The following is a 24,981-nucleotide window of genomic DNA, read 5'->3' on the forward strand; positions in this document are numbered from 1 at the left end:
GGCCATTGGCCATGTAACAGGTAGGAAATTGATTATTATAGAGTCTGGGGGGGTCTAGTTTCCTAAAGTGGGTTTCCTGAATAGCGACCACATCCGCCTTCATTCTATAGAAGGAGGATAAGGCCAGTTTGCGTTTCTGTGGGGAGTTCAATCCCTTAACGTTCAATGATACCAATTTAACCATTATAAACTAACCAAGAGGCGGAGCAATCGCTGAAACCAAATAATGTAGTCAATAGGTACAATTCCCTGAACATATGTGTAAGGAGGTATGAGTCCTGGGGGGGAGGGGGAGACACAAGAGGAGACATACTAAGGAGGACAAAGAGAGAAAGGAGAAATATAGAGTATACAAAGCAAGGATAGTCAACTTCGTGCAGATACGAAGTCATAGTAAGGCGCCAAAACATACAGCGCCTCACCTAACAAATTAGGGAGGTTAGTGGCCAACCTTCCCGCAATCATGTAGTCCTAGTATTAGTAAATTGTAAATGGTAAGTACAATCGCACACGGCATATAAACGGGGTATCATAAGGAATGGAATAATGGGTTAATTAGTAATGAGACCCAGGGTCCCGGAACTGGCCCAGAGCAACACTGTAAATACTATATTAATAACAATATTCATAACAATAATAGTAAGATTCAGTAAGGAGTATCCACCCCAGTCCCGGAGCCCGTGGAACCATTCTTCCCTTTGTGGAGAAACAAGAGAAAGGGAAAGAATAAAAAACCCCAACAACTCAACAACCCTGCCATATATAATTCTAATGGATATAGAGCATGTAATAACCAGGCATGCAACTTGTAAAAAGCTCTAAGATCATTACAAACATACTGAAACAGCGCTAGTCTTATAAATGTATATCAATGGCAGGGAAAACAGTGCAGTGATAAGGGCCTACTTCCCAACCGTCGACCAGTCCGGCTGAAGTCGGCGGTCTGGAGAGCTGGACTCCTGATCTCCAGCTATATTCCATTTGTGGAGGAGTCTCATGCCGTCGTCGACCGAAGACACTACTATCGTGGATCCTTCTCTAGCAATCAATAGCCGCGTGGGGAAACCCCACCTATATACTATTCCGGCCTTCCTAAGGGCCATGGTGACCGGCTGAAAGGATCTTCTCCTGGTGAGGGTGTAGTGTGAAAAATCCCCGAATAGCTGAAGCCGTCCCATCGCGCTCGCCGTATCTGAGGTAGGTCTGGCTGCTTTAAGTAGGGATTCCTTGATATGAAAGAAATGGACTCTCATCAGAACATCTCTTGACGCTCCTTCAGGAGCACTACGGGCCTTCGGGACTCTGTGAATACGATCCAATATCAAGTCTGCCGATGTAGCGGATGGTAGCAGCTTCTTGAATATTTCGATTGTATAGTCATGCAGGCTGCTATTAGATACGGATTCTGGTACCCCTCGGAGCTTGAGATTATTTCTGCGGGAGCGGTCTTCCAGGTCCGCTACTTTGTCCCGCAGAGCCGCCACCTCCGCTTCGAGAGTATCATGGGAATCGATCAAGGTATTATGCGAGCCTACCACCTCCCCCATCTTAGTTTCCAAGTGTCCGGTCCTCTCGCCCAATTCCTCAACGGACCGCTGGCAAGACTGCAACATAGTGCGAAATTCGGACGCCACCTCATCCTTAAACTGGTGTAGCAATAGCTTCATGGTGCCCACCGTTAAAGCTTCGCTATCTTCAAGGCGAGGAGAGGGAGGGGGATCCTGGGATGAAGATAATGCCATCATGGGCGATGAAGTTGTGGGCGGGAGATCCGACCCGGAGGTAGAAGATCCAGTACCCTGAGATTTATTTCGATATGGGGAAGGTTTGAAAAATGCCACTTGAGAGATTGACTTGGAGGCTTTATTCTTTTTTGGAGCCATCATGTATTACTTTGAGGGGATGGGAGGGTTCCAGCAAAAAGGAGAATTCCGTCTAAGGTCCAGGGCGGCAGGTATCCTCTCACGCCGTGTGCGAGGGTACATCAGCTAAAATGACTGCGGGAGGTGACGGTGAGGATTCATTGAAGAGGGGTCTGCATCCTGTATGTGCCGCAGCTTACACCCCAACAACCGCCGGGAGCCGACGACTTCTCCTTTTCGTCGAATAGTGCCCCTGTTCTTTTAGGTGAGGAAGCTGCTGTGACTGTATTATCTATGAGCCACCACCAGGTGGCCTCGGAGTACCAAGTATTAGATGAGGGCCAGGCAATGATAGTATAATGCTGGGGAGACTTATACAATATACGGTGTTAGGTGCACCATATGGGCTAGCTCCCAGTGCACACACAGCTCAGAGCCCCTCAGGCTATAACTGCACCGGGCTAGTAGAATTCTGCTGGTGGGAAACTGCAGGGACTTCACAGCCAGCGCAGGTCTTGCCACCTCCAAGATGGCCGCCGCTCCTCGGCTTGAACGGGCCTCTCCCTCCTCCGCCGCCGCCCGTGGTCTGTCAGCCCTAATGGGGGCTCTAAATAGCTGGCCCAGCCCTCGATCGGGTGTCAAGGGTGCCGTGCCTGTTTTCAGCGGGGGTCGTCCGGGCGCCCTCCGCCTCTGCAGTTCTCCTCCTGCCTCACCTAAGATGGCCGCCGCCACCGGATCCTCCACGATCAGGGCCGCAGCTCGTCCCAGCGGCCAGCTCGTAACTCCTGGGGCTTGCTTCTCACCGCCGCTGCCACTGGTAAGGCTTCTCAGGCTGGGGGAACGTCCTCTCCGTTAAGTGTGTGGCTTCTGTGTCGTCCGGGGCGCTCCGGAGTCCGCTCGGCTGGACCTTGTAAATTTAGGTCCCGGCTTCACCCCTGGTGGAGGCCGCAACCCGCAAGTGCGGGAATAACCCGCCCTCCGGCTCCGCAGCTCTCCTCCCTGTGATGTGGGGGTCTTATGGGTGCACTTTGGGCTTAACTCTGGGTGTGTAGACACTTTAAAAGGGCTATAATAGTTGAGACACAACAGGAGCTCATGCACTATGCATCCACTCCGGAGTCCCGCTAGGCCACGCCCCCTAGGCCACGCCCCTCTCTAGGCCACGCCCCCCCTCTAGGCCACGCCCCCCACTGCAGGCCCTTTTTGTCTGGTGCTGACAAAGCATGGGTCAAGAAAAAAAATCCAGAACCTGCGTACCGTGTTCCTGAAAGAACACAAAAAAATTAAACAGTCTAAAAGGTCTGGAGCAGGTTCTTCCCAAATTTACAAGACCTCGCTCTGGTACTACCCCATGCTGGAGTTTGTCCTGGACCAGGAGCATACTCGGACTGCCACACCAGAGCCTGAAGACGGTGACCTATCTCTGTCGGCATCTGTAAGTATATTTTTTTGAATACGTTTTTACGTTTTTCCAAGTTCCACCATCAGTCCAACACAGTAGACTAATTAAATGTGGGCCTCCTGCCAATCGACTGCACCCACCCCATTAAAATAGGCCAGATACTCGTCCCTGACCTGTTTTGCCTGTAGACTCGACCTAAAATGGAGTGGAGGTGGTTCAACAGAGGAAAATTTTGAAGTCTTGTCTGGGTGTTCAGGGTCTCCTGGCGCTTCTCTGAGCAGTGTCCTAAGCTGAGTGGTTTTGCAGGACACAGCATGCAGTCACCACCCAATCAATCTTCTCCACCTGCAAATTGATAGCCGTAAGGAATATGCGGAAGCGGATAGACAGGATCCCAAAATTGTTCTCTACAATTCGTCGTGCCCGGGATAGCCTAAAATTGTAGATGCGCTTCTCCCTTGTCAGGTGCCGTTGGGGGTATGGCTTGATAATGTTCTCGTGCAGTACAAATGCCTCATCAGCCACGAAAACAAAACTGAGGCCGTGCTGGGTTTGCTCCCTAGATGGCAAGTTCAGGGTATTTGTGGTGAGCCGCTCGTAGAAGGTGGTATTCTTCAGCGACCCACCATCTGATGCATGTCCATTTTTACCAACGTCAATGAAGATTAATTCATAGTTGGCATTCACCACTGCCATCAGCATGATGCTGAAATACCCTTTATAATTATAATAAAGGGATCCACTGTTTGCAGGAGGGTTGATGCGTACGTGCTTGCCATCTATCGCTCCCCCACAGTTTGGGAAATGCCAGGTGGTGACAAACTCCTCTGCCACGGCTTGCCATTCTGATGTACTTGCAGGGAGCTATAAAAAAAATAGAAATAAAAAATGAAAACATGTATTTCAACATTGTATTTTTTTTATCTACTACAGAGTGGAAGTGTGGAGATTCCCCCCACCCCAGACCTCAGCATCATCCAGGATATGGAGGAATACAGGCCCCAAGTTCCTACCCCTGAAACACCTGCTACCCCTGATACCTCTACAGCACCAGCTCCTCCGCCGCGCCCCCAGAAGAGAACCCCCTAAAAAAAAACACTGCCCAGGAGGGCGAAGACCTCATATTCGAAGAAATAAAGTCAAGACTTGCCCAGCCCCCCCCCCCTCCCTCTTCCAACCACTACTCCAAATTTGGGGAATATATAGCCTCTGCAATGCGAAACCTACCCCCGGGTCAAGAGGAGCAGATTCAGCATCTCAATCCCATCCTATTCCGCCCTCCCAACCCCATCTCATTTCGCCCACCCAACCCCAGCCTACTCCCCCACCCACCTGCTTCTCAGCTATATATTCTGCTATGCTGGAGGCAGAGGAGGACATGCCCCAGTTTGAAGATTTGTAGGCATCTTATAATTACCAATAAATATGGTTCGGTATAGGCTATATGGTGTTTTGGGGCAGATTTTTTGGGGAGGATACACGCATGCTGTAGGTGCATAATAATGGGGGGACCAGGCCCATTCATTCTGCACTTTACAGCATGTGTGTATTCTCCCAATCTAATCTGTCCCAAAACACCATATAGCCCTCCATTTTAGGAGTGAAAGTACCGCCCCATATTTATTGGGAATTAAAAGTAAAATAAACAAGTATTTAATCCTTTTAATTATTTAATTATATATATATATATATATATATATATATACACAAATTGTGATATGCTGATTTTTTACAATTTGTATATGCCATGTTGGCAAATAATTGCTTAAAGTTCTATGTGCCATGTTGGAAAATAATTGCATAAATTTGTACAGTTGTTTAAAAAACAAACAAAAAAAAACTTTTTTTCTAGCAACTCCTGGAAGGTAGCGTCATCCATTCGCAGGTAGTTCCGATAGTCCTCTGGGTTGTTCTCCCTAATCTCGGTCAGGAGCGACATGTGAGAGAGAGTCCCCCTCTTCAACAGCCACTCCTTGCTCCAAACAGATCTCTCCCTCTTCAATTTCAGATCCCTGTCACGTTTCAGCATCAGATAGCCATAGGCTGACAGAAGTTGATACCTGTAGGAATCCATCACAGAACAGGATAAAGAGCACTTTGTTCAGTAAAGCCAAACAAAGCAAAGCACACTAGCAATGTGGAACGCTCGGAAGGTATAAACCAGCCTCACTAATCACAGAGCAGCAGTGTGCACATGGCTAAAATGGCTGCTGCTATTTATTTATATGCCTATTTGGCCCACCCCCCTAGCACCAATCCAGCTAATCACATATTCTATAGCTGCAGTGTCCACAGGGCTAATGGCTGCTGCTAGTTATAATATTCCTTTGGGCCAGCCCCCCCTAGCACCCTAATCCAGCCCATCAGATATATCTTATGGTACATGTGAATGCATTGCGATAAATCGTCTACGATATGTCAACGCGTGACATATCGCAGGTGATATATCGCATGCAAAAAAAGTCACACATGTACCAAATCATTTGGAATTTTATGGAACCACTCCCGGGAATCTCCCGGGAGAGTTTAAGGGAAATCGCCTCCGACTTCAGCCTCAGACATATCGTTGTAGTGTTTGGGGCCCTTTCCAATCATGGCGTGTAAAATGACAGATGCTCATAGGTTATCTCTCCTCATTTTATCTCTCTGCAAGCTTTGATATATCTCCCTCAATGTTACGTTTGTGCAAACTTCATATATTATGATTATTATTGTAGCCCATATAGAGATATCAAAGTTTTTCCAGCACTTTATTAATACTTCTATTAAATCAAAAGTTTTTAAACACTAAAACTTTGGGGTGAATTCAATTAGGTGCAGGGTTTATGAATGGGGGAAAGCTCTGGGTTTCTTTCAAGGGGCTATTAATTTAACCAGCATTTTCCCCATGCAGTAAACCATGGGTTAATGTGCGCTAACCCATAGATTGTACGCAAAGTGCTGGAATCTATGGTTTCCCTGTGCATTAAATGCAGAGTCTGGAGCTTAGCACGTGGTGTTTCCACAGCTAATTGAATCGGGCAGCACATTCAATTAGCTGTGGGTTAAATCCTGCGCCTAATTGAATCTATCCCATAGTATTATTAACTATACTACTAGTATTTTGTTTTTATTACCAGTGCTGACAATTAAATTATTTCAGTGATATACTAGTACAGATCTGTCTATAGACTACATTTACGTAACAATATACAGTTACTTATAGACTGACACTTTGTAACAGAGTGCAGTTAATATGCCAATGGATTGGATGCCAGCGGTCGAAATACTGATGCTGGAATTCCAACTGACAGCATAAGGCTGGCATCTAAATCCCAACAGAGGTCGTAATCCCGGTGTCAAAATACAGACAGCTGGAATCCCGATCATAGGGGGAAGAGAAGTTAGGTTTAAGCACTAGTAGTGGGGTTAGGGTTAGGTTCCGGGAAGTGGGGGTTAAGGTTAGGCAATAAGAAGGGGAGGTTAGGCACCAAGTGGGGAGGGTTAGGCACCACCAGGGAGGGTTATGGTTAGGCACCTACAGGGGAGGGCTAGGGTAGGGATCAGGGATGGGTTAGGGTCTGTCGGCAGGGCCGGCTCCAGGCATGTTCCAATAGAGCGGCCGAACAGGGCGCCGCACTTTATGGGCGCTGCTAGCTCTGGCCGCCATATTGGAGCCTGGAGCCGTCCCTGCAGCACTGCACTGTCTGTCTCCCCTGCCCCCGCTAACCGGCGCCGGCCCGTGAGCCAACCAGAGCTCGCGGTCCGGCAGCTGAGGCTGATTGGCTGCCGGACCGCGAGCTTTGATTGGCTTGCGGGCCGGCGCCTAGTCGAAGCGGCCGCCGGAGATTGAGGGCTAGGAGAGGTGCACGCTGCGCTCTCCTTCCGCCCTCAGCTACAAAGCAGCATGGGCAGCGCAGCAGCCTTAACCCACAGGAACAGACTCGCAGTGAGCAGGGGGGGGGGGGATATCTGGCACTGGGGACATGTCTGGCACTGGGGGCATGGGACATGTGTATCTGGCATTGGGGGCATGGGACATGTGTATCTGGCACTGGGGGCATGGGACATGTGTATCTGGCACTGGGGGCAAGGGACATGTGTATCTGGCACTGGGGGCATGGGACATGTGTATCTGGCATTGGGGGCATGGGACATGTGTATCTGGCACTGGGGGCATATCTGGCACTGTGGGAACAAGAGTATCTGGCATTAGGGGCATATCTGGCACTATGTGGGTCATATATGTATCTGGCACTGTGTGGAGCATATATGTATCTGGCACTGTGTGGGGCATTTATGTATCTGGCACTGTGGGGGCATTTATGTATCTGGCACTGTGGGGGGCATATCTGCACTGTGGGGGCCTTTATGTTTTGTGGCACGGGGGCATTTATGTATCAGGCACTGTGGGGGCATATCTGCACTGTGGGGGCATTTATGTATCTGGCACTGTGGGGGCATATCTGCACTATGGGGGCATATCTGTACTGTGGGGGCATTTATGTATCTGGCACTGTGGGGGCACATTCATATATCTGGCACTGTGGGGGCATTTATGTATCTGGCACTGTGGGGGCATATCTGCACTGTGGGAGCATTTATGTATCTGGCACTATGGGGGCATATCTGCACTATGGGGGCATTTATGTATCTGGAACTGTGGGGGCATTTATGTATCTGGCAAGGTGGGGGCATATCTGCACTGTGGGGGCATTTATGTATCTGGCACTGTGGGGGCATTTATGTATCTGGCACTGTGGGGGCATTTATGTATCTGGCACTGTGGGGGCATATCTGCACTGTGGGGGCATTTATGTATCTGGCACTGCTGGGGGGCATGTCACGTGTATCTGGCACTGCTGGGGGGCATGTCACGTGTATCTGGCACTGCTGGGGGGCATGTCACGTGTATCTGGCACTGCTGGGGGGCATGTCACATGTATCTGGCACTGCTGGGGGGCATGTCACGTGTATCTGGCACTGCTGCGGGGCATGTCACGTGTAGCTGGCACTGCTGCGGGGCATGTCACGTGTAGCTGGCACTGCTGCGGGGCATGTCACGTTTAGCTGGCACTGCTGCGGGGCATATCATGTCTATCTGGCACTGCACATTATGTGTATCTGGCACTATACTGGAGACATTGTGTGTAAGGAACACTACTGTGTGTAAGGCTGCTAATTGTGTGCGTAGAGGGGGTGTGAAAATATATTTATAGTTTGATTATATGAAGTTACGAGACCAAACCCACTTTCCCAGAGGCCACACCCACTTTTCCAAGAGGCCACGCCCACTTTTCCAGGGGGCGTGTGCATGGGGGGGGGGGCACTTTTCGATTTTCTCGCTCAGGGTGCTAGTAGGCCTGGAGCTATATAGGATTTGCTGTGTCTCATCCACTGCTGGCACCCCCACAATGAGGATATCGCCGGCACTCCCACGCTACTGACACCCCGGCACTGAATAAAAAATATTACATTCCACTAGCAATTCATGTCGGTGAAACTCTACTTTGAGGTTGCATCTATTTGTTTGTGTGTGTGTGTGTGTGTGTGTGTCTGTGGTGGGGGAGGGGGTGGGACTACAAACTCTTGATGTGGGACCCTATGCAGGTTGGATCGTTAATCTTGCTAAAAAGCAGTTGCTGCGACCAAATAGTTGCTGCTTAGAATAGAGAAAGAAACGCCCATTGCAGAAATTGTGATCGCATAACCATACACAAATACCAGAACATCAAAGAGTTTTTCCATCTGCACCAGGCAAGGTCATCCACAATTTTTCATACACAAGAGGCTGGAAGCAGTCATCGCTGACATCAGAGACCCATCCGAAAAATGCCTTGCCACTCCTTCATTTTTACAAACACACCCATAAAAGTCTATATTTCCTCCCCTAAACACTGGCTTCCTGACAATCAAAATGTGATTGCGTTGAAGCACAATGTGTTTGCAGAAATTATCGCTAATAGTGGATGCGCACTAGCAATGCGAATGTTGTTCGATAATGGGCCAGATTGCACTTTCTCAAATTTTGCGATCCAACCTGAATAGGACCCTAGCTCACCAAATTGATCAGGATGTTGATCCTTGCCCGCCAGTCCTTGCCTGATAGTCCTTGCCCGACAGTGACTGCTGCAGGTGATTTTCGACACCAGATAAGTAAATACATAATCATTATACAAATCTTCTTGTAACATATTTCTATAAGGAATTCACCTGTTGTTCATAATTGTACAAAACCATACTTGCTGGATGGTTGGAAGAAAGTTGGATTGATGCATGGCCAGCTTAATATAATTACCAAACCACACTTCCCATATTCTACAGGATAATCTAAAAATATCAAATCAAAATTGTTCTTTTCATCAAATTGAAGAAAAGAATGCCAGCAAAAAACAAGCGCTTTCTTTCAGACTATATAACATTTAATACACATGCGCAATAAACAACAATTAAAATATAAACTACTCGACTCGGGTAATATTAGTATTCCACACGTGGTAAAAAATAATAATATAGATTATGCAATCAGCAACAATTAATGTCCCAGTCTGCTGGAAGCAAATATCAATGTTAAAAGACTTGAACATCCATGCCGCATCTTTATATCTCAGTTTAAAAGTTGTAGTCAAATATTGGTAGTAGTTATATCGTCCACATCTGATGTTTTTAAATTGGCTCAATCCAGAACAATGTAACAAAATGTTAATGAGGCATATACTGTAGGTAGGCTTTGTCTCTTTAAGCCTCTGAGATGATGGACCTCAAATCACTTATGTTTAAAATCTGATTGATATCCAGATTGGTGGGAAGTAAAGAGTTGTCATGTTCTCTGAAGCACAGTGTGGGCCTATCCAGGTGGTAAGACTTTGACACAGTTAGCCAGTTTAATCATTTTGCAATATGTGGAACTTACATTGCCTTATTTTAAAGGTAAGATACAGTAGTTTGAAGTGTAATAGGTCAGTGCAGAGTATGTACTGTATAATGGTGCAGATGTGATAGGAGGCTTTGCTTTAAACCAATGACACTGTAATGTTCCCAATTGGACCAGCATCAGGGAGATTGCTACAGTCTCCAGTCTTGGCACATATTGGAATAATCGTCAGCCAAGTAGATTTCAGGTGATGGGGTAAGAGAATGTAAGTTTAATACTCTGCGGCTATGAAGTATTATTTACTTTGCTAGCCACTGATCCGGGGAAGTCAAAGGCCATTTTAATGGATTTATTGGGAGTGAATGTACCTCCATACCATGGGCTCTGTTCATGCAGCAATGAAAAGACCTGTTTGATGAAGTACTTAAGAAAACAGAGCTTTTCACTGCTTTCTCATATTTAGAAAACAGGTTACTGTGGAGAAGTCTGTGATTTCCCCAGCAGTGCCCCAGCTCCCTGTCAGGATCACTTCCCCATACAGTAGTATGGGGAGAGCAATTCCTAGAAGCGCGTAAAGCTTGGCTTTTCATTCGCTTACCCCAGGACCTGTGAAAACTCTTCCTGCCTTCTCACTATCACCCCACACCATTCTGTCTACAGTGGCCAATCAGCTGTAGAGTCATTGCGTAGTGAAGATGAACTAGCAAGCAGTTCAGCCCTGGTGCCCCATTCACCCCCACACACTCAGCACTCCTCTTTTCCCACTGGCAACTCAGCCACTACTGTGAACCCCTCTCCTCCCACACATTTCTCCCTGCCTCTGGCTCAGCACACCACTCTCCCACAGGCAGCTCAGCCACCTCGCAGGAACCGGCAGTCAAACTTTATCAGCACCGGTCGATGCATGTGCAGTGTTAGGATCATAGGACAATGATGTGGTATGTTGAAAAATGCACTGGTTAGCTGCTTCGCTGAGGAGGCTGAATATTGTGGGATCATCACAAGATAGCTAAGTATTGATCAATCCCTCGGAATTTTCAAGATATATCGCATAGGTATGATGCAATATGTTTGAAATTTACCATAATCCACTTTGATTTGTTTATGAATAGACCCCCATGTCTGGAGGCTGTAAAGGAAGGAGTGGGTAATGCAGAAAGGTGACAAGCCACCATTAAAGGAAAAAGTCAGTCTACAGTGAGCTGTGACAGAAAGAGAGTTGAGAATGTTCAAGTGCTGTGACTGAGGAAGGATAGCAGCATATTAGTAAAGGAAACAAGCTTTTTGGAAGAGAAAAGCAGTTTGTTAAAAGATGCCGCAACAGAGTTAAGAAACATACGGTGGGATGTACTAACCATGGGCGGTACATTCCACCAAACATCACCTACATACTGTACCACACACATATGTACTAACATATGCTATTAGTATTGCAGAGTAGAGCTTTTCTTAAAAGAGCTGCCCTGGGACTCCCTCTGTGCATGCAAGGTTTTGCCTATATCTGATAGGAAGCTGCCTCCTGAGAAACACCCACATATTCCTTTTTTTTTGTGATGTGGACATTGAGGGTAATTCAGACCTGATCGCTAGGGTGCGTGTTTTGCATCCCTGCGATCAGGTAGTCGCCGCCTACAGGGGGAGGGTATTGTGTGTGTGCAGGTGTGCGATCGCATGTGTAGCAGAACTGCAACAACATCAGTTTGTGCAGTTTCTGCTCAGCCCAGGTCTTACTCAGCCACTGCGATGATCGGGCCGCAGCTGATGTCAGAAATCCTCCCACAAAACACAGGGGCCCTCCTGCGTTTTTCCGGACACTCCCTAGAAACAGTTAGTTGCCACCCACAAATGCCCTCTTCCTGTCAATCTCCCTGCGATCTCAGGTCAGCGACGGGATGGTGTGAAAATATCGAACACACCAACGATCGCAGGGAGATTGACAGGAAGAGGGCATTTCCCAAGAGCAAAGGCTGAGGCACAAGGCAATAATCCAAAACACAGCTTGGGTAAAATAAACATTTTCAATATTTAATCAAGGTAGGATAAATCTATGGGTTTCTTTAAATGAATTGACATATCATTACATCAGTGTCAAAGGGAATGAAGGACCAAAGCAGCATTGTGGCATCCGATGCCCCAGTTCATTGGCAAGATTTCCAAGTGCTTTAATGAGAACTGACCACTGACTATAAGACCCCATGGTTTATAAAGTACATCATAGCCTACTTACCTGTAGGAACATATGCCGGTATTCTTCATCATCTTCATGCTGGGAAAGCTCAGTGGTATCCAGCTATCATGGCAATATCATAATTTCTGGATTGATGACTCAGGTGATGTAATGCTCATGCCCAACCATCATGCTGTGCATGTTCTAGTGGTTACTATGAGGGATACATTGAATCCCGTTCTGGGCCAATGGTGCATGCAGCCATATCACAGCCCCTTGGAAACCTATTGGAGCTGTTGTGCTGTGGGATCTCAGAAAATATTTCTGACCCTCTTCTTACTGTACATATAGGCATTCTCTCTCTCTCTCTCTCTCTCTCTCTCTATATATATATATATATATATATATATATATATGGGAATGGTAAAAGTGAACATCCATTTAATGGAGTATTTGCTTTCAGCAAGTTACAGCAGGCAGATAACATGAGCGTGAGAGCATATCATGCCTCATGTATGGTTAGGGTGGGGGGTGTAAAGCACAGGTGGACAATTATTTTACTCAACAAGTTGTAGTAAATTGTCACCACAAAATATTTTCTATTTATAATACCTATAATACAATTTTAATAGTATATTTTGTAGGAATATAGAGGAGAAACTTTAGTGAATTCCAAAGTGAAAAAATGGAAAGTGAAATATTTTCTGCAACATAATATACACTTTTATAGATACATTATCTGGTACATAGTTTATAAATAACCTTTTTACAAAAATACTGACCTCTACAGCACCGATGGATACACCAACATCCTTGGGGTTTGGGATCACTTTCCAAGCATGTCTTATGAGATGTTCTTACTGTATAGACATGCAGATTGTCTCATCCTGGGGAACACACATTTAAAGAGCCTTCTACAATAGGCTGGGGATCTCTTTGCAGTTCATTTTCAGGTACCACCCTTATTCCAATTGACCAAATGAGCAAACAAACCCCTCTTTTGTGGACTTAACTGATTCATCTCTGTGACTCAGGTAGATAGAATTCTCAAGAAATCAAGAGTGCGGGGAGTATCACTATTCTTTCTCAGTCAGGCACTCCAAGCAGTTATTCACTCATCCCGTGGGCACTGTTCATCGTGTCCAAGACCTGTAGAAAAAGAGATACTATAGAAGACTTTTTATATGGAACATCTTGGCATACATTGGCCAATATATGAGCCTGCCCACCATCATCATGGTGACCTCATCGGACAGGTCTCTAAGATTATAGTGGTAGACCTCTGGGGTTCAGGGCACCCTCAAACCACCCCAGAGCATCACATAAATAAAGGATAGAAGTGAAAAGTCACAGGCTAGGCAACTGAAAGTAGCTGCTGAGTATTAGAAGGCGGACAGCAGTAAAGTGTCAGAGTGTTAGAAGGTGAGGTTAGCTGATCAATGTTACAAATGTAAAAGATGTGTGAAAAATGCTACATAAATGAAAAACAAACAGGGTAACATAGGTGTTAGAAATTAATATAGGATGGTGATGCCCCAAAGTGGCCCAGCAAGAGTAATCTAAAGAGTCCCATACTCCAAAAGTTCACCCCCAACTGACTTGCTAAATAATTATATAGCAAGTCTTACCTGTAGCTTTTGTGCAGTCAGCATGTGCTAGTTCCCTGTTTAAAAGCCTCAGAGGCAGAGGCTGGGGTGCCAATCCAGAATTAAGGGGACCCATGCCTTCAGGTGTGTATACACACACTTAGGGGTATATTCAATTCCTGTTGGAATTCCTGGCAGGTTGAAAAAACGCCACTTTTCACCATTTTTAGGGTGAATTTCGATTTGCCCTATTCAATATAAGTGAAGTTTTTTCGACTTATCGGAAATTCCAACACTGTCGAAAAACAGGTGGAGTCGTCGTCGATCCACCGGTTTTGTCGAATTTGCGGAAGTTTTCACCAATTTTGTCCCCTTTTCGCCCATGCCAATTCGACTTTAAATAAGTCAGATTGGTGTGGGCGAAAACGGGACAAAAGTCGGCAAAAACGCCCGCAAATTGGACAATGAACTGTTGGATCCTCTCCATCAGAGAGGATCTGACAGGAATTGAATATACAACATAATATTGAATAAACTGGGGGAAGGGGGCCTGGACTGCATACACTAGCTTCTTATAATGGGATGTGCTACCTTGCTGGGACATAGTACTGCAATACAATATAGGATCAAGAGAGCAGGTGCATCATACAACCATTAGAATTATAATAAATTTAATTATCCATCATATCTGAGGTTCTTGGCAAACATTGGCCAATATATGAGCCTGCCCACTCATCGCGGTGACCTCATCGGACAGGTTCCTAACTTTATAGGGGTTTGCCTATGTGGCGCAGGGTCCGCCTCTATAGCCTGACTGGTCCCGAGTGGGGTGACGGTACTCTGATCCCATCAGTTCTGTGTTTTCTGGATACTTGCTGACTGAGTTGGAGCTGCTTCTGACTGGGTCATTGCCAATTCTATTGCTTCATTGAATCTTATTGCTGTTGGCTGGACCCCTAATTGAGGTGCCATCTTCTCCTGGTCCCTCCGCTTTGGTGCTCCACTCCTAGGTGATGGGTGCTGCCTTCTCGAACGCAAGTATTGCCTGTTTATGGACTCTCTGTTTGCTATATTTAAACTGTTCTCATGTCTGGATTCTATGACTTCTGTTGTTTTTTTGTACAAATGCAGTTATATGCTATGTTCTTTTTTCAGGTAGTTAAAGGATTTCTCTGCTGCTATGACATTCATTTCCCATAGCATGGGGATTTATTTGGAGATGTTATAGCATGTGTAAGTGCTTTTTTGTGTTGTACTATTTTACATGTTTTGTTTTATATAAGTTCTCATGGGTGGGGTGCATCACCAGGTAACTATATTGCCGTATCCCTACAGCAACTACTGTGGCATGATATACTGGGCCTTTTGGGTTCTTTAATTTTTCCCTATGTTTTTTCTCCCTTTTTCTTTTTTTTCTGTCCCTCCTCTCTATTTTTGTGATGGGTATGCCTAAGGCGTCTTCGATCCCTCATTCCTTCAAATAGCTTAATGGTTAAGACCCTCTCTCTTAATGTTAAAGGGCTTAATTCCACGCATAAATAGCGATTGGCCTACATTTCACCAACATAAAGCAGATATTGTGGCCCTTCAGGAGACGTACTTTTCCTCCTCAACACCCCCTTTTTTTTTAAATACCATAGATATCCCATGTGCTATACTGCTAATGGCCCCACCAAGCATAACAGTGTTGCTAGTCTCTTTCACAGTAATAACCCTTTTACTTTGCACCAGAAATTTGAATATAAAATGGTCAATTTCTTGTTCTTATAGGTACTGCAGATGCTACCCTGGTTACATTGGTCTCTTTATATGCCCCTAACTCCCGCCAAGTTCATTTTCTTTGGGATACTCTTGAGGTAATATATAAAGTCAGCCAGGGAGCACTTATACTAATGGGTATTTTTAAGTTAGTCCGTAAACCCTAAATTGGATAGATCTTCTCCCCAAGGTCACCATATGGGTCTTTCCCTTGCTTTTAAGAAACTGCTTGCGGAGTTTGATTTGTATGATGCTTGTCACACTTCCCTACCTGATAAGAGAGATTGTGCTTTTTTTCCGCTATTCACAATAGTTATTACAGAATAGATCGTATTCTTTTAGATAATGAATTATCTAACGTGAATTTTCCCATTATGGGAAAATTCTTCCCATAATATGGTCTGTAGATGCCTCTGTCTTATGGACCTGGGATACGGATCGCCATTTCCCCCCCTGCACGCCCCTGGTGTTTTACAGAATAACAATTAACTGAATCTGAGACTTTAAAGGCACTTCCTAATTTTCAAATGTTGTAGATATAGACTAACTCTCCAGACGATACCTCCATCTTCACTTATTGGTATGCTTTGAAAGCAGTACTTTGCGGCACATCTATCCAGAAGGATGCTCATCTTAAAGCTCACTTGTGTAAAACACGGGCTGATTTAGAGTTGACCCTTTGGTCTTTGGAGTCTCAGAACTAAGCCCAAACCACTAGAGCGCTCCGTAAACAGCTACAGGAGGTGAGACATCAGCTTCTGAAGCTCTTTATACCCCGCGTGCATTCTGTTCTTGCTCGTCTTCACCATAAATTTTACACAGCTGGGAATAAGGCTTCCCACCTTTTAGCATGTAAGCTTCATGGCTGACAGGCTAATAATTGCATTAAATGTCTCATTGCCCCCTCAGGTAAACAGTGTCTCAATCCTCTTGACATTGCTGATCTGTTCTCAGTGTTTTACGCTAAATGGTATAATTTGCATGCGGACTCCTCTACTCCCCAACCCTCGGTTGCTACGATCTCTTCATTTCTGGATAGTCTCCCTCTTCCCACCCTAGAGGAAGATAGCCTGGCATTTTTGAATGCCCATTGGTCTCTGGATGAGATATAGCTTGTAATTTGAGAGCTGCCAAAAGGAAAGACTGTTGACCCAGGTGGCTTTATTAACTCTTTTTAATCTGCATTCAGAGAGGTCCTTTCCCCTCTTCTCTTATAGCTTTATTCACAGGCTTCTTGTACTGGATCTTTCCTAGCGGAAAGCCTGATAAGGACCCCACTGACTGCATAACTCTTCTTAATACAGATTTAAAAATTTACGCTAAACTAATAGCTAATCACTTGAACCCTTTACTCCCATATCTGATACACCCCGGATCAAGAGGGTTTTGTTCTGGGTTGCCAGTATCCTGATAAAACTCTAAGGGTTTTAATTTTGGCCGAATGGGCATCACATACTAAGTCACAATTTCTTCTCTCTCTTGACCCTGAAAAGGCATTCGATTATCATCATTGGGGATATATGCTCCAGGTGTTATCCAAGTTTGGACCCCAAGGGGACATTCTTCACTCTATTTGACTCTTTACACTTGACCCTCAGCTTGATTTTTTTTGTAATAGCTTCCTTTCCTCTCCATTCCAAACTTCTAATGGCACTAGACAGGGGTTCCCTCTTTCCCTATTAATATTTGTGTTAGCCATTAACCCTCCTGCCCAAATGATCTGGTGGTCTTCAGAGTTCCCTGGTCTTTTGGTTTGTTGTACTTCTCATAAATTGTGTCTCTTTGCAGATGATGTTTTATTGTTTGTAACCAGCCCGGAGACCTCATTGTTCTCCCTCCATACTATGCTAGACACTTAGAGTGCTCCTTCGTATAATAAATTGAACACTAGCAAATCTGATGCCCTTCACATTAATATTTCTCCTACAGTTTTGCAGTCCATGAAGATGTGTTTCCGATTTATTTGGAAAGATTCTTCCTTATTATATTTGGGAGTTTCCATCTGTTCTCACATTCAGAATGTGCATACTGTTCATTTTGCCCCCTTATTGACTCAGTTAGCTTCTTTAGATTCTGCTTGAATGAATCACGAGGTCTTTTGGTTAGGCTGCCTGGCAGCATTTAAAATGATGCTGTTAGTTGATGTACTTATTTCATGCTATCCCTTATGCTATTTCCCCTAAATTTTTATGTCAGAGGAGACGGTTGATCATATGTGTGAAAACATAAGCCTCCCCGGTTTGCTTATAACCGTATGACCCACTCTAAACTACAGTGGGTCTCACCCTTCCCGATTTCACTAGGTATCATGAGGCCTCTATGCTCTCCCAGTTATGTGACCTACTCCCCCCCCCCCCCCCCCCCCATTCTAAGCCTTGGGTAGACTTGGAATGTGGCCTTTTCCAGGAGTTCCCCCTCCCTGATCTCCTTTGGATGCCCCGGAAACTTTGCCCACACTGCCTATTATCCCCTTCTGCTGCTCTTGATAACCTGAGAGTTTGGGATCTTAGACACTCTACTAACTTTGTCCTTACCCTCCATACTAGGAATCTTTCTTTTTGGGCGTTAGACAAATCGCTGCCTCATCTTCACATTTCTTATTGTTTGCGTCTAGGTATTGAGTCCCCTGTGGATCTTTTTCCCCCATCCTCCGTCTTATCATTTCCTGATCTTAGTATTAAATTTTATTTAATCTAGATCCCTTAGCTTGTTTTTACTATTTTCAACTGGAATGGCCACTAGCCCCACTGTCTTCCAAGTACCCCAAAACGTGTTTTAGGTAGATTCATTTGATTCTCCTCTAGTGATACCAGTCATGCTGAATAGCATATTAAATTATTGCATAGATTGTATTTCACTCCTTCTAATCCTACATTAATATTGCCTGCTACTGCAAAATTTTGCAGACGGCTTTGCCATTCTGATGGTACTATTTTCCATGTCTTCTGGGAATGCCCCATCTTACGCCTTTTCTAGGTTAAGGTGTTTGCCCTTATGCAAGATGTTATCAACCTCATATTAACCCAGGATCCCTCTTTAGCCCTTCTGTATATGTCCCCAAATCCGCCCGCTACACCCACATTTTAATTTCTGCCAGAGAAACTGTTGCTCAGCATTGGAAATTTCCCTCCCCAATTGAGAAAGTTATTTGTCTTCTTACTGAAGTACAGACACTCAGACACTCATTTAAAGCGCAACGGAATTTGCTGCGCTATATAAGGAAGTACAGACACTCAGACACTCATTTAAAGCGCAACGGAATTTGCTGCGCTATATAAGAAATTGTTAATAAATAAATAAAATGTATTACCTCTGCCATAGTCGATTTTGGATAATTCTTACCATAGACTACAACTTTCACCTATATCGCATAAGGGATCTATTTCAGATTGTGCATTATGTGTTTTTTTTTATATTTTTACATAGTCTGTTGTTTCTTGTTTTTTTTCTTCTATTCTGATGTTATTCTTAATAAATGTGATTTATTTCAACATTTAAAAAATTATATAATATCACCTGTGAGGGACACATCATTCCACTTGCAGTCACTTCATTCCAGGTATATCTGAGCAGTGCCATAGGAAGGCAAACACACTTTTTCTTACCATTTGAACCCAGGGTTCATTAGGGGAACACAGCTGCCTCCATAGGCTTGCTCACACTCAGATAAGTGCACCCACCTACTCTCAACCAACCCTACCAATTGTGCTTGAATTGTTTCTTCTAAATGGATTTTCCTCAAGTTCTATTACTTTTTATTCTGGTTGTTCTTTTCATTTCTTTCACTTGATGACAGGTTTTATTTGCACTAGTATCAGGTCTGATCGGGGTCCAATTTTTCTTCTTTATGCTGTTTATATAATCATCAATTTCTTGAATATTTCCTTAGTACAGAAACCCCTGAGAACTCTTCAGTTTGAGATGGTTACATGACCTGGACTGTTAATCATAGTTTATATCATAGACTGTCCCTGTAGGTATGCATTTAACATACTGCTCATTGGGATCCTGGCAATTGCAATATCAATGCCAAAATCCCGATAAGGGTACAATGCCGCTGACGGAATACTGGAGAGGTAGGTGATTCTCCCTCTGTGGGTGTCCACGACACCCATAGAGGGAGAATAGAAACTGTGGCGAGTGAAGCGAGCCACCATGCCCACAGCATGGTGAGCGCAACGAGCCTACAAGGGCCTTCAAAGTGCTCTCCCCATTGCTACCATTCTGGCGGACAGGATGCCACTGTTGGTATAGTGACAGCCGGCATCCCATACACCGGAATCCCTTACCGATCCCTCCCACTACACTATATTTTTTAATTCATTATCTGCAGCTGGCTATTATATATGTGGTCTGTTTTGGCATGGTAAGTTTCCCTATACATGATGCTGCTGCACTAAGAGATATTACTCATAAGGATCACTTTTTTACATAGTGTGAGGGTCTGCAGAACCACGGTCATGTGTATGATTTAATTGCAATATACAGTAGTATTCCCTCACTGATAGCACGTCTGGGGAAGTTTTACATGAATGAAAGACTGCATCTATTTAGTTTTACTGACTTCCAGTGACGTGACAAGTTTATTTCCCAGATTCCCATGACAACCTGATTGAACCCTGATCGGGGATTAGTTCATAGGGGATCCCCTTATCTATGCTGGCTGAGTTCTCCTATTTAACCTGCACATATCAGTACACTAGCACTATCTCACAGGGTGACAGCACATACTTCATATCTAGCAGGTACTGTGTTGACACAATTTCACTGGTTGATACATTACTTTAAGACAGCTGAGATTTGCAACTTTGTATCTCTCAATTGCACCTTGGTGGTCATTCCGAGTTGTTCGCTCGCTAGCTGTTTTTAGCAGCCGTGCAAACGCTATGCCGCCTCCCACTGGGAGTGTATTTTAGCTTAGCAGAAGTGCGAAAGAAAGGATCGCAGAGTGGCGGCAAACTTTTTTTGTGCAGTTTTAGAGTAGCTCAATACCTACTCAGCGCTTGCGATCACTTCAGACTGTTCAGTTCCTGTTTTGACATCCCAAACACGCCCTGCGTTCGCCCAGCCACGCCTGCGTTTTTCCTGGCATGCCTGCGTTTTTTCAAACACTCCCTGAAAACAGTCAGTTGACACCCAGAAACGCCCTCTTACTGTCAATCGCTCTGCGGCCAGCAGTGTGACTGAAACGCTTCGCTAGACCCTGTGTGAAACCACATTGTTTGTTGTAATAGTTCGTCGTGCGTGCGCATTGCGCCGCATACGCAGAAGTGCCGTTTTTTTGCCTCATCGCTACACAGCGAACGAATACAGCTAGCGATCAACTCGGAATGACCACCCTTGTTCATAGACCTCTGTTGTTCTGTATAATGTGCACTAGCGCATGTCCTTATGTCTGCCTTGTTTTTTACAGTGTTCCAGCAACCAGTGATTTAACTGCTGTGAAGTTTCTTCTCACCTTTTAGTGTGTTTCCCTTAGGGTTTTGTTTCAATTTCTGCACTTAATATTTTATCTATCAACTTTATTTTTTGGTGATAAGTGTTTTACAATTCTAACAGTATTTTGTATGTATTTCTGACTAATTATGAATTTAATTGTCCTGTCTATTGGCACCATGTCTTGCCTATTTAATGTAATTCTTGATTAGTCAATGTTTGTCTATCTTGAGAAAAGAGCACATTTGCCTCCAAAATGTTGCCTTTTGCATTTTATAAACATATGTTTAGGATGTCTTCACAAACTGTATTATACCAGCCACAACTTAGCGACAGATTAAACACATGTTCATCAAAGTGTCTATTCAGTTCAACACTCATCTTAAGAAAGACGCCACAGTACGTAGAAAAGAGTGTCTTTTATTTTTTGGGGCACAGCAGTCCTAGTCCATATTTATATATCCACTGAATGGTGTCACCCTGGTATTATCTTCTTCAGTGGCTCTTAAAAATACACCTATACTGTACAGAATGCTTATACCCATTATTTAAGATTAAAAAAATATCATTTTCTGTTTACTACCACAAACTGGTCTATTTTTGGTTATATTCTATATTTGCTGGACAGAGAATATCCATCAATATTGCCACCTGTTGGGAACTTGATGAAGTTATAAAGAAACCTGTATGTGCTTGTCACTATCCTTTTGCTAGTAAGCATGTGTAAGAATTTTCACAGTTTGGACGGTTGTAGATCAGTGGGTCTACCTTGAAAAGTTGATAGTGTCTAGGTTGACCACAAAAGGCTGATATGCACATGCGGTTTTTCATGCTTTTTGGTGTCATTTACTCTGTAAAGTGACCGGGAACCCCAATTAGTGCACTTTGTCCCTCACATGGCTTGCTTTGCTCTCCATGCTTCTGGCAGGTTACTAATTCCAACTGTAGTCTCCGTGGATGGTAAAATTTGAAAAAGCTGGAAAAATTGAAAAAATTGTAAAAAAACCCCGATGTTGACCATATGCTGTGTTGACCATTGTCATGTCAACTTTTTGAATATGTTGATCTAATGCATGTTGACCAGTAGTGGTCAAACTATTGGCTGTCAACCTTATTACTGTTGACCTATCATCTGGATACCGTTTGAACTACCTACCACACATGTGGTGCCTAGAATGGAATTGGATGATCCTAAGCCTTGGATATGACTGTATCACCTCCTTTCTATGAGTGACTCACCTGGGGAGCTCTTATCATATAGAAGTATTACACTATTGTGTGTTTTGTTTCATTTGTTCATATGCATGCACTGTATCACCGGATACATGCAGAAACCGTGATATCATCTCATAAGGAATATTATCATGATTGGGTCAATCTAGAGCACAAGTAAGAGTGTGCTTTTTCTGTATTGGCACAATTTATTGCCTACTTAATGTCATGTTTGGTCAGTCAATGTATGTCTAGCTTTAAAGGGGAGCAGATTTTTTTATTCCTTCATTTAATAAGCATAGTGTAAATGTTTATTGCAAGTTCCTGAATGCCGTCTTCTACTTAGACTTTATTACTTCTCCACTCGGCACCAAGCAAAATGTTCTTTATTTTTTGTGAGTGCTCATTTTACCTATATTCTTATAATGGAGCACCCCACTACTTTTTTTGAACATAGTATTTTTTTTAATTTTTCAAACTTTCCTTTCTTTCATCCATACTGGTTCTGAATTACTGCTATTGTTGTTTCGAGAATTTCTGTACATTGGGGCTAAATCAGACTTGATCGTTGCTGTGCGTTTTTGCACAGCAGGTGATCAGGTCTGAACTGCGCATCCATCGGCACAGCAGAGCGCCGGTGCATGCCAGAAATATGATTGGCATCTCTGCCCAGCGATAGCCTCTGCCTGATTGACAAGCAGAGCCGTTCGCTGGGCAGGAGGGGGCGGACTGGCGGCACTGGGCCGCCGTTTTGGAGGTGCGGTCCGGGCAATGCAGGCATGCCTGGACCGTGTGGGGGATGGGCCGCGGTGGCTACATGATGTCACACGCAGCCGCTGCGACCCGGAGATGACAGGTAGCTTCCTGCCAGTGTGCAGGAGCTGCACTGGTAGGGAGCTACTCTTCAGGTACAAAAGCATTGCCGCCATGCAATGCTTTTTTACCTGTGTGGCAGGGGGAGGGCCAGACATGCGGGGTGGATTAGCCCTGTTCTGGGCATCCCCCCGCATGTCATGGTGGCTGATCGTAGCCATGCAAAATTTTGCACGGCTATGATCAGGTCTGAATAAGGCCCATTTTTTCTTGTGCCAATTGGGTTTGCTATTGAGACTTCTTTTTTGGACTGTACTTATCACGGGTGTGGTATGGAAGGTCGACCATACTTAGGTCGACAGTGTCTAGGTTGACCACTCTTAGTCGACAGTAACTAGGTCAACAGGAATTCTAGGTCGACAGGGTTACTAGGTCAACAGGTGAAAATGTCGACATTAGTGTCGTTTTCTCTGTACAGTGACCAGGAACCCCAATTAGTTCACCGTGTCCCCTCACATGGCTCACTTTGTTTGCCTTGCTTTGGGCAAGGTGCCTCACTCCGCTACTGCTGCACTTGGCACAGGTTACTATTCCCAATCGTAGTCCACATGGATCGTTAAGTATGAAAAAGTAAAAAAAATATATATATTGTGGAAAAACTCATGTCGACCTTTTGACCTGTCAACCTAGAACACGTCGACCTAGAGACCCTGTCGATCTAGAAACCCTGTTACTGTTGACCAATAGTGGTCGACCTAGACATTGTCGACCTAAGTGTGGTCGACCTAGGAGAATCTTATGGAGAGTCTTCTAAACCTCACTAGGTATTAGGAATCTACTGTAAATCCCAGTGTGATAAGTACAGTCCAAAAAAGAAGTCTACATAGCAAACATAATTGGCACAAGAAAAAATTTACAGAAATCTTATATATCTCATATAGGTTTCAAAAGTCTATGGGCTAGATGTAAAAGGGTGCGATTTTATAGGTGTCTAAAAAATCACATGAAATTGCACGTTTGTAACTTCTTTTTACTAAAAATCGCAAATGTAATAGGGTGCGAATTTTAAGGTTAAAATGGAATTTGCATGCAATTATTGGTGATTTTTAGTAAAGGAAACATGCACTTTTTAGTAATAAAAACATGCAGTTTTTAGGCCGTGTTTCTATTACTAGGTCAGAAGCATGCACAGATCAGTGAGATCCATGCATGCTTCTGTATGGAACAGTAAAGAAAGTGTTTAAAATTAAAAGAAAAACGACGTGCAGGTCCCCCCCCCTCCAAAAGCATAACCAGCCCTGGGCTCTTTGAGCCGATCCTGGTTGCAAAAATACGGGTAAAAAATTGACTGGGGTTACCCCGTATTAAATCAACCAGCACCGGACTCTTGGACTGGTCCTGGTTCCAAACATACAGTGTACAAAAGAATTAGGGGTCCCCTGTATTTTTTCCCTGGGTGGTGGATGGGGGGGCTGATAGCCTTGAAAGTGTTAAAAATAATATTGTCTTTTGCTGTGGAACTACAAGCCCCAGCAAGCCTCCCCCGCATGCTGGTACTTGGAGAGCCACAAGTACCAGCATGCGGGGAAATAATGGGCCCGCTGGTACCTGTAGTTCTACAACAAAATAAATATTACGATAAACACACAGACACCGTGAGAGTAAAACTTTAATAAAACATAAATGAAAGAGACAATGGTACCACCTGCGATCCTCGCTAGTGAACTGGCTGCTGGAACTTTTAGGTGACTACACCAATCACAAAAGAACAATCAAAAAAGGGGGGAAAAAGTTCCTGCACACTGGAAAGGGTATATAGCACACCTTATTTGGTGTGATAAACCTTAATCAATTTTTCTGATTATATGCAAGTTGATATTTCTATCAAACAA

This window comes from Pseudophryne corroboree, chromosome 4, assembly GCF_028390025.1.
Source record: "Pseudophryne corroboree isolate aPseCor3 chromosome 4, aPseCor3.hap2, whole genome shotgun sequence".
Taxonomy (NCBI): Eukaryota; Metazoa; Chordata; class Amphibia; order Anura; family Myobatrachidae; genus Pseudophryne; species Pseudophryne corroboree.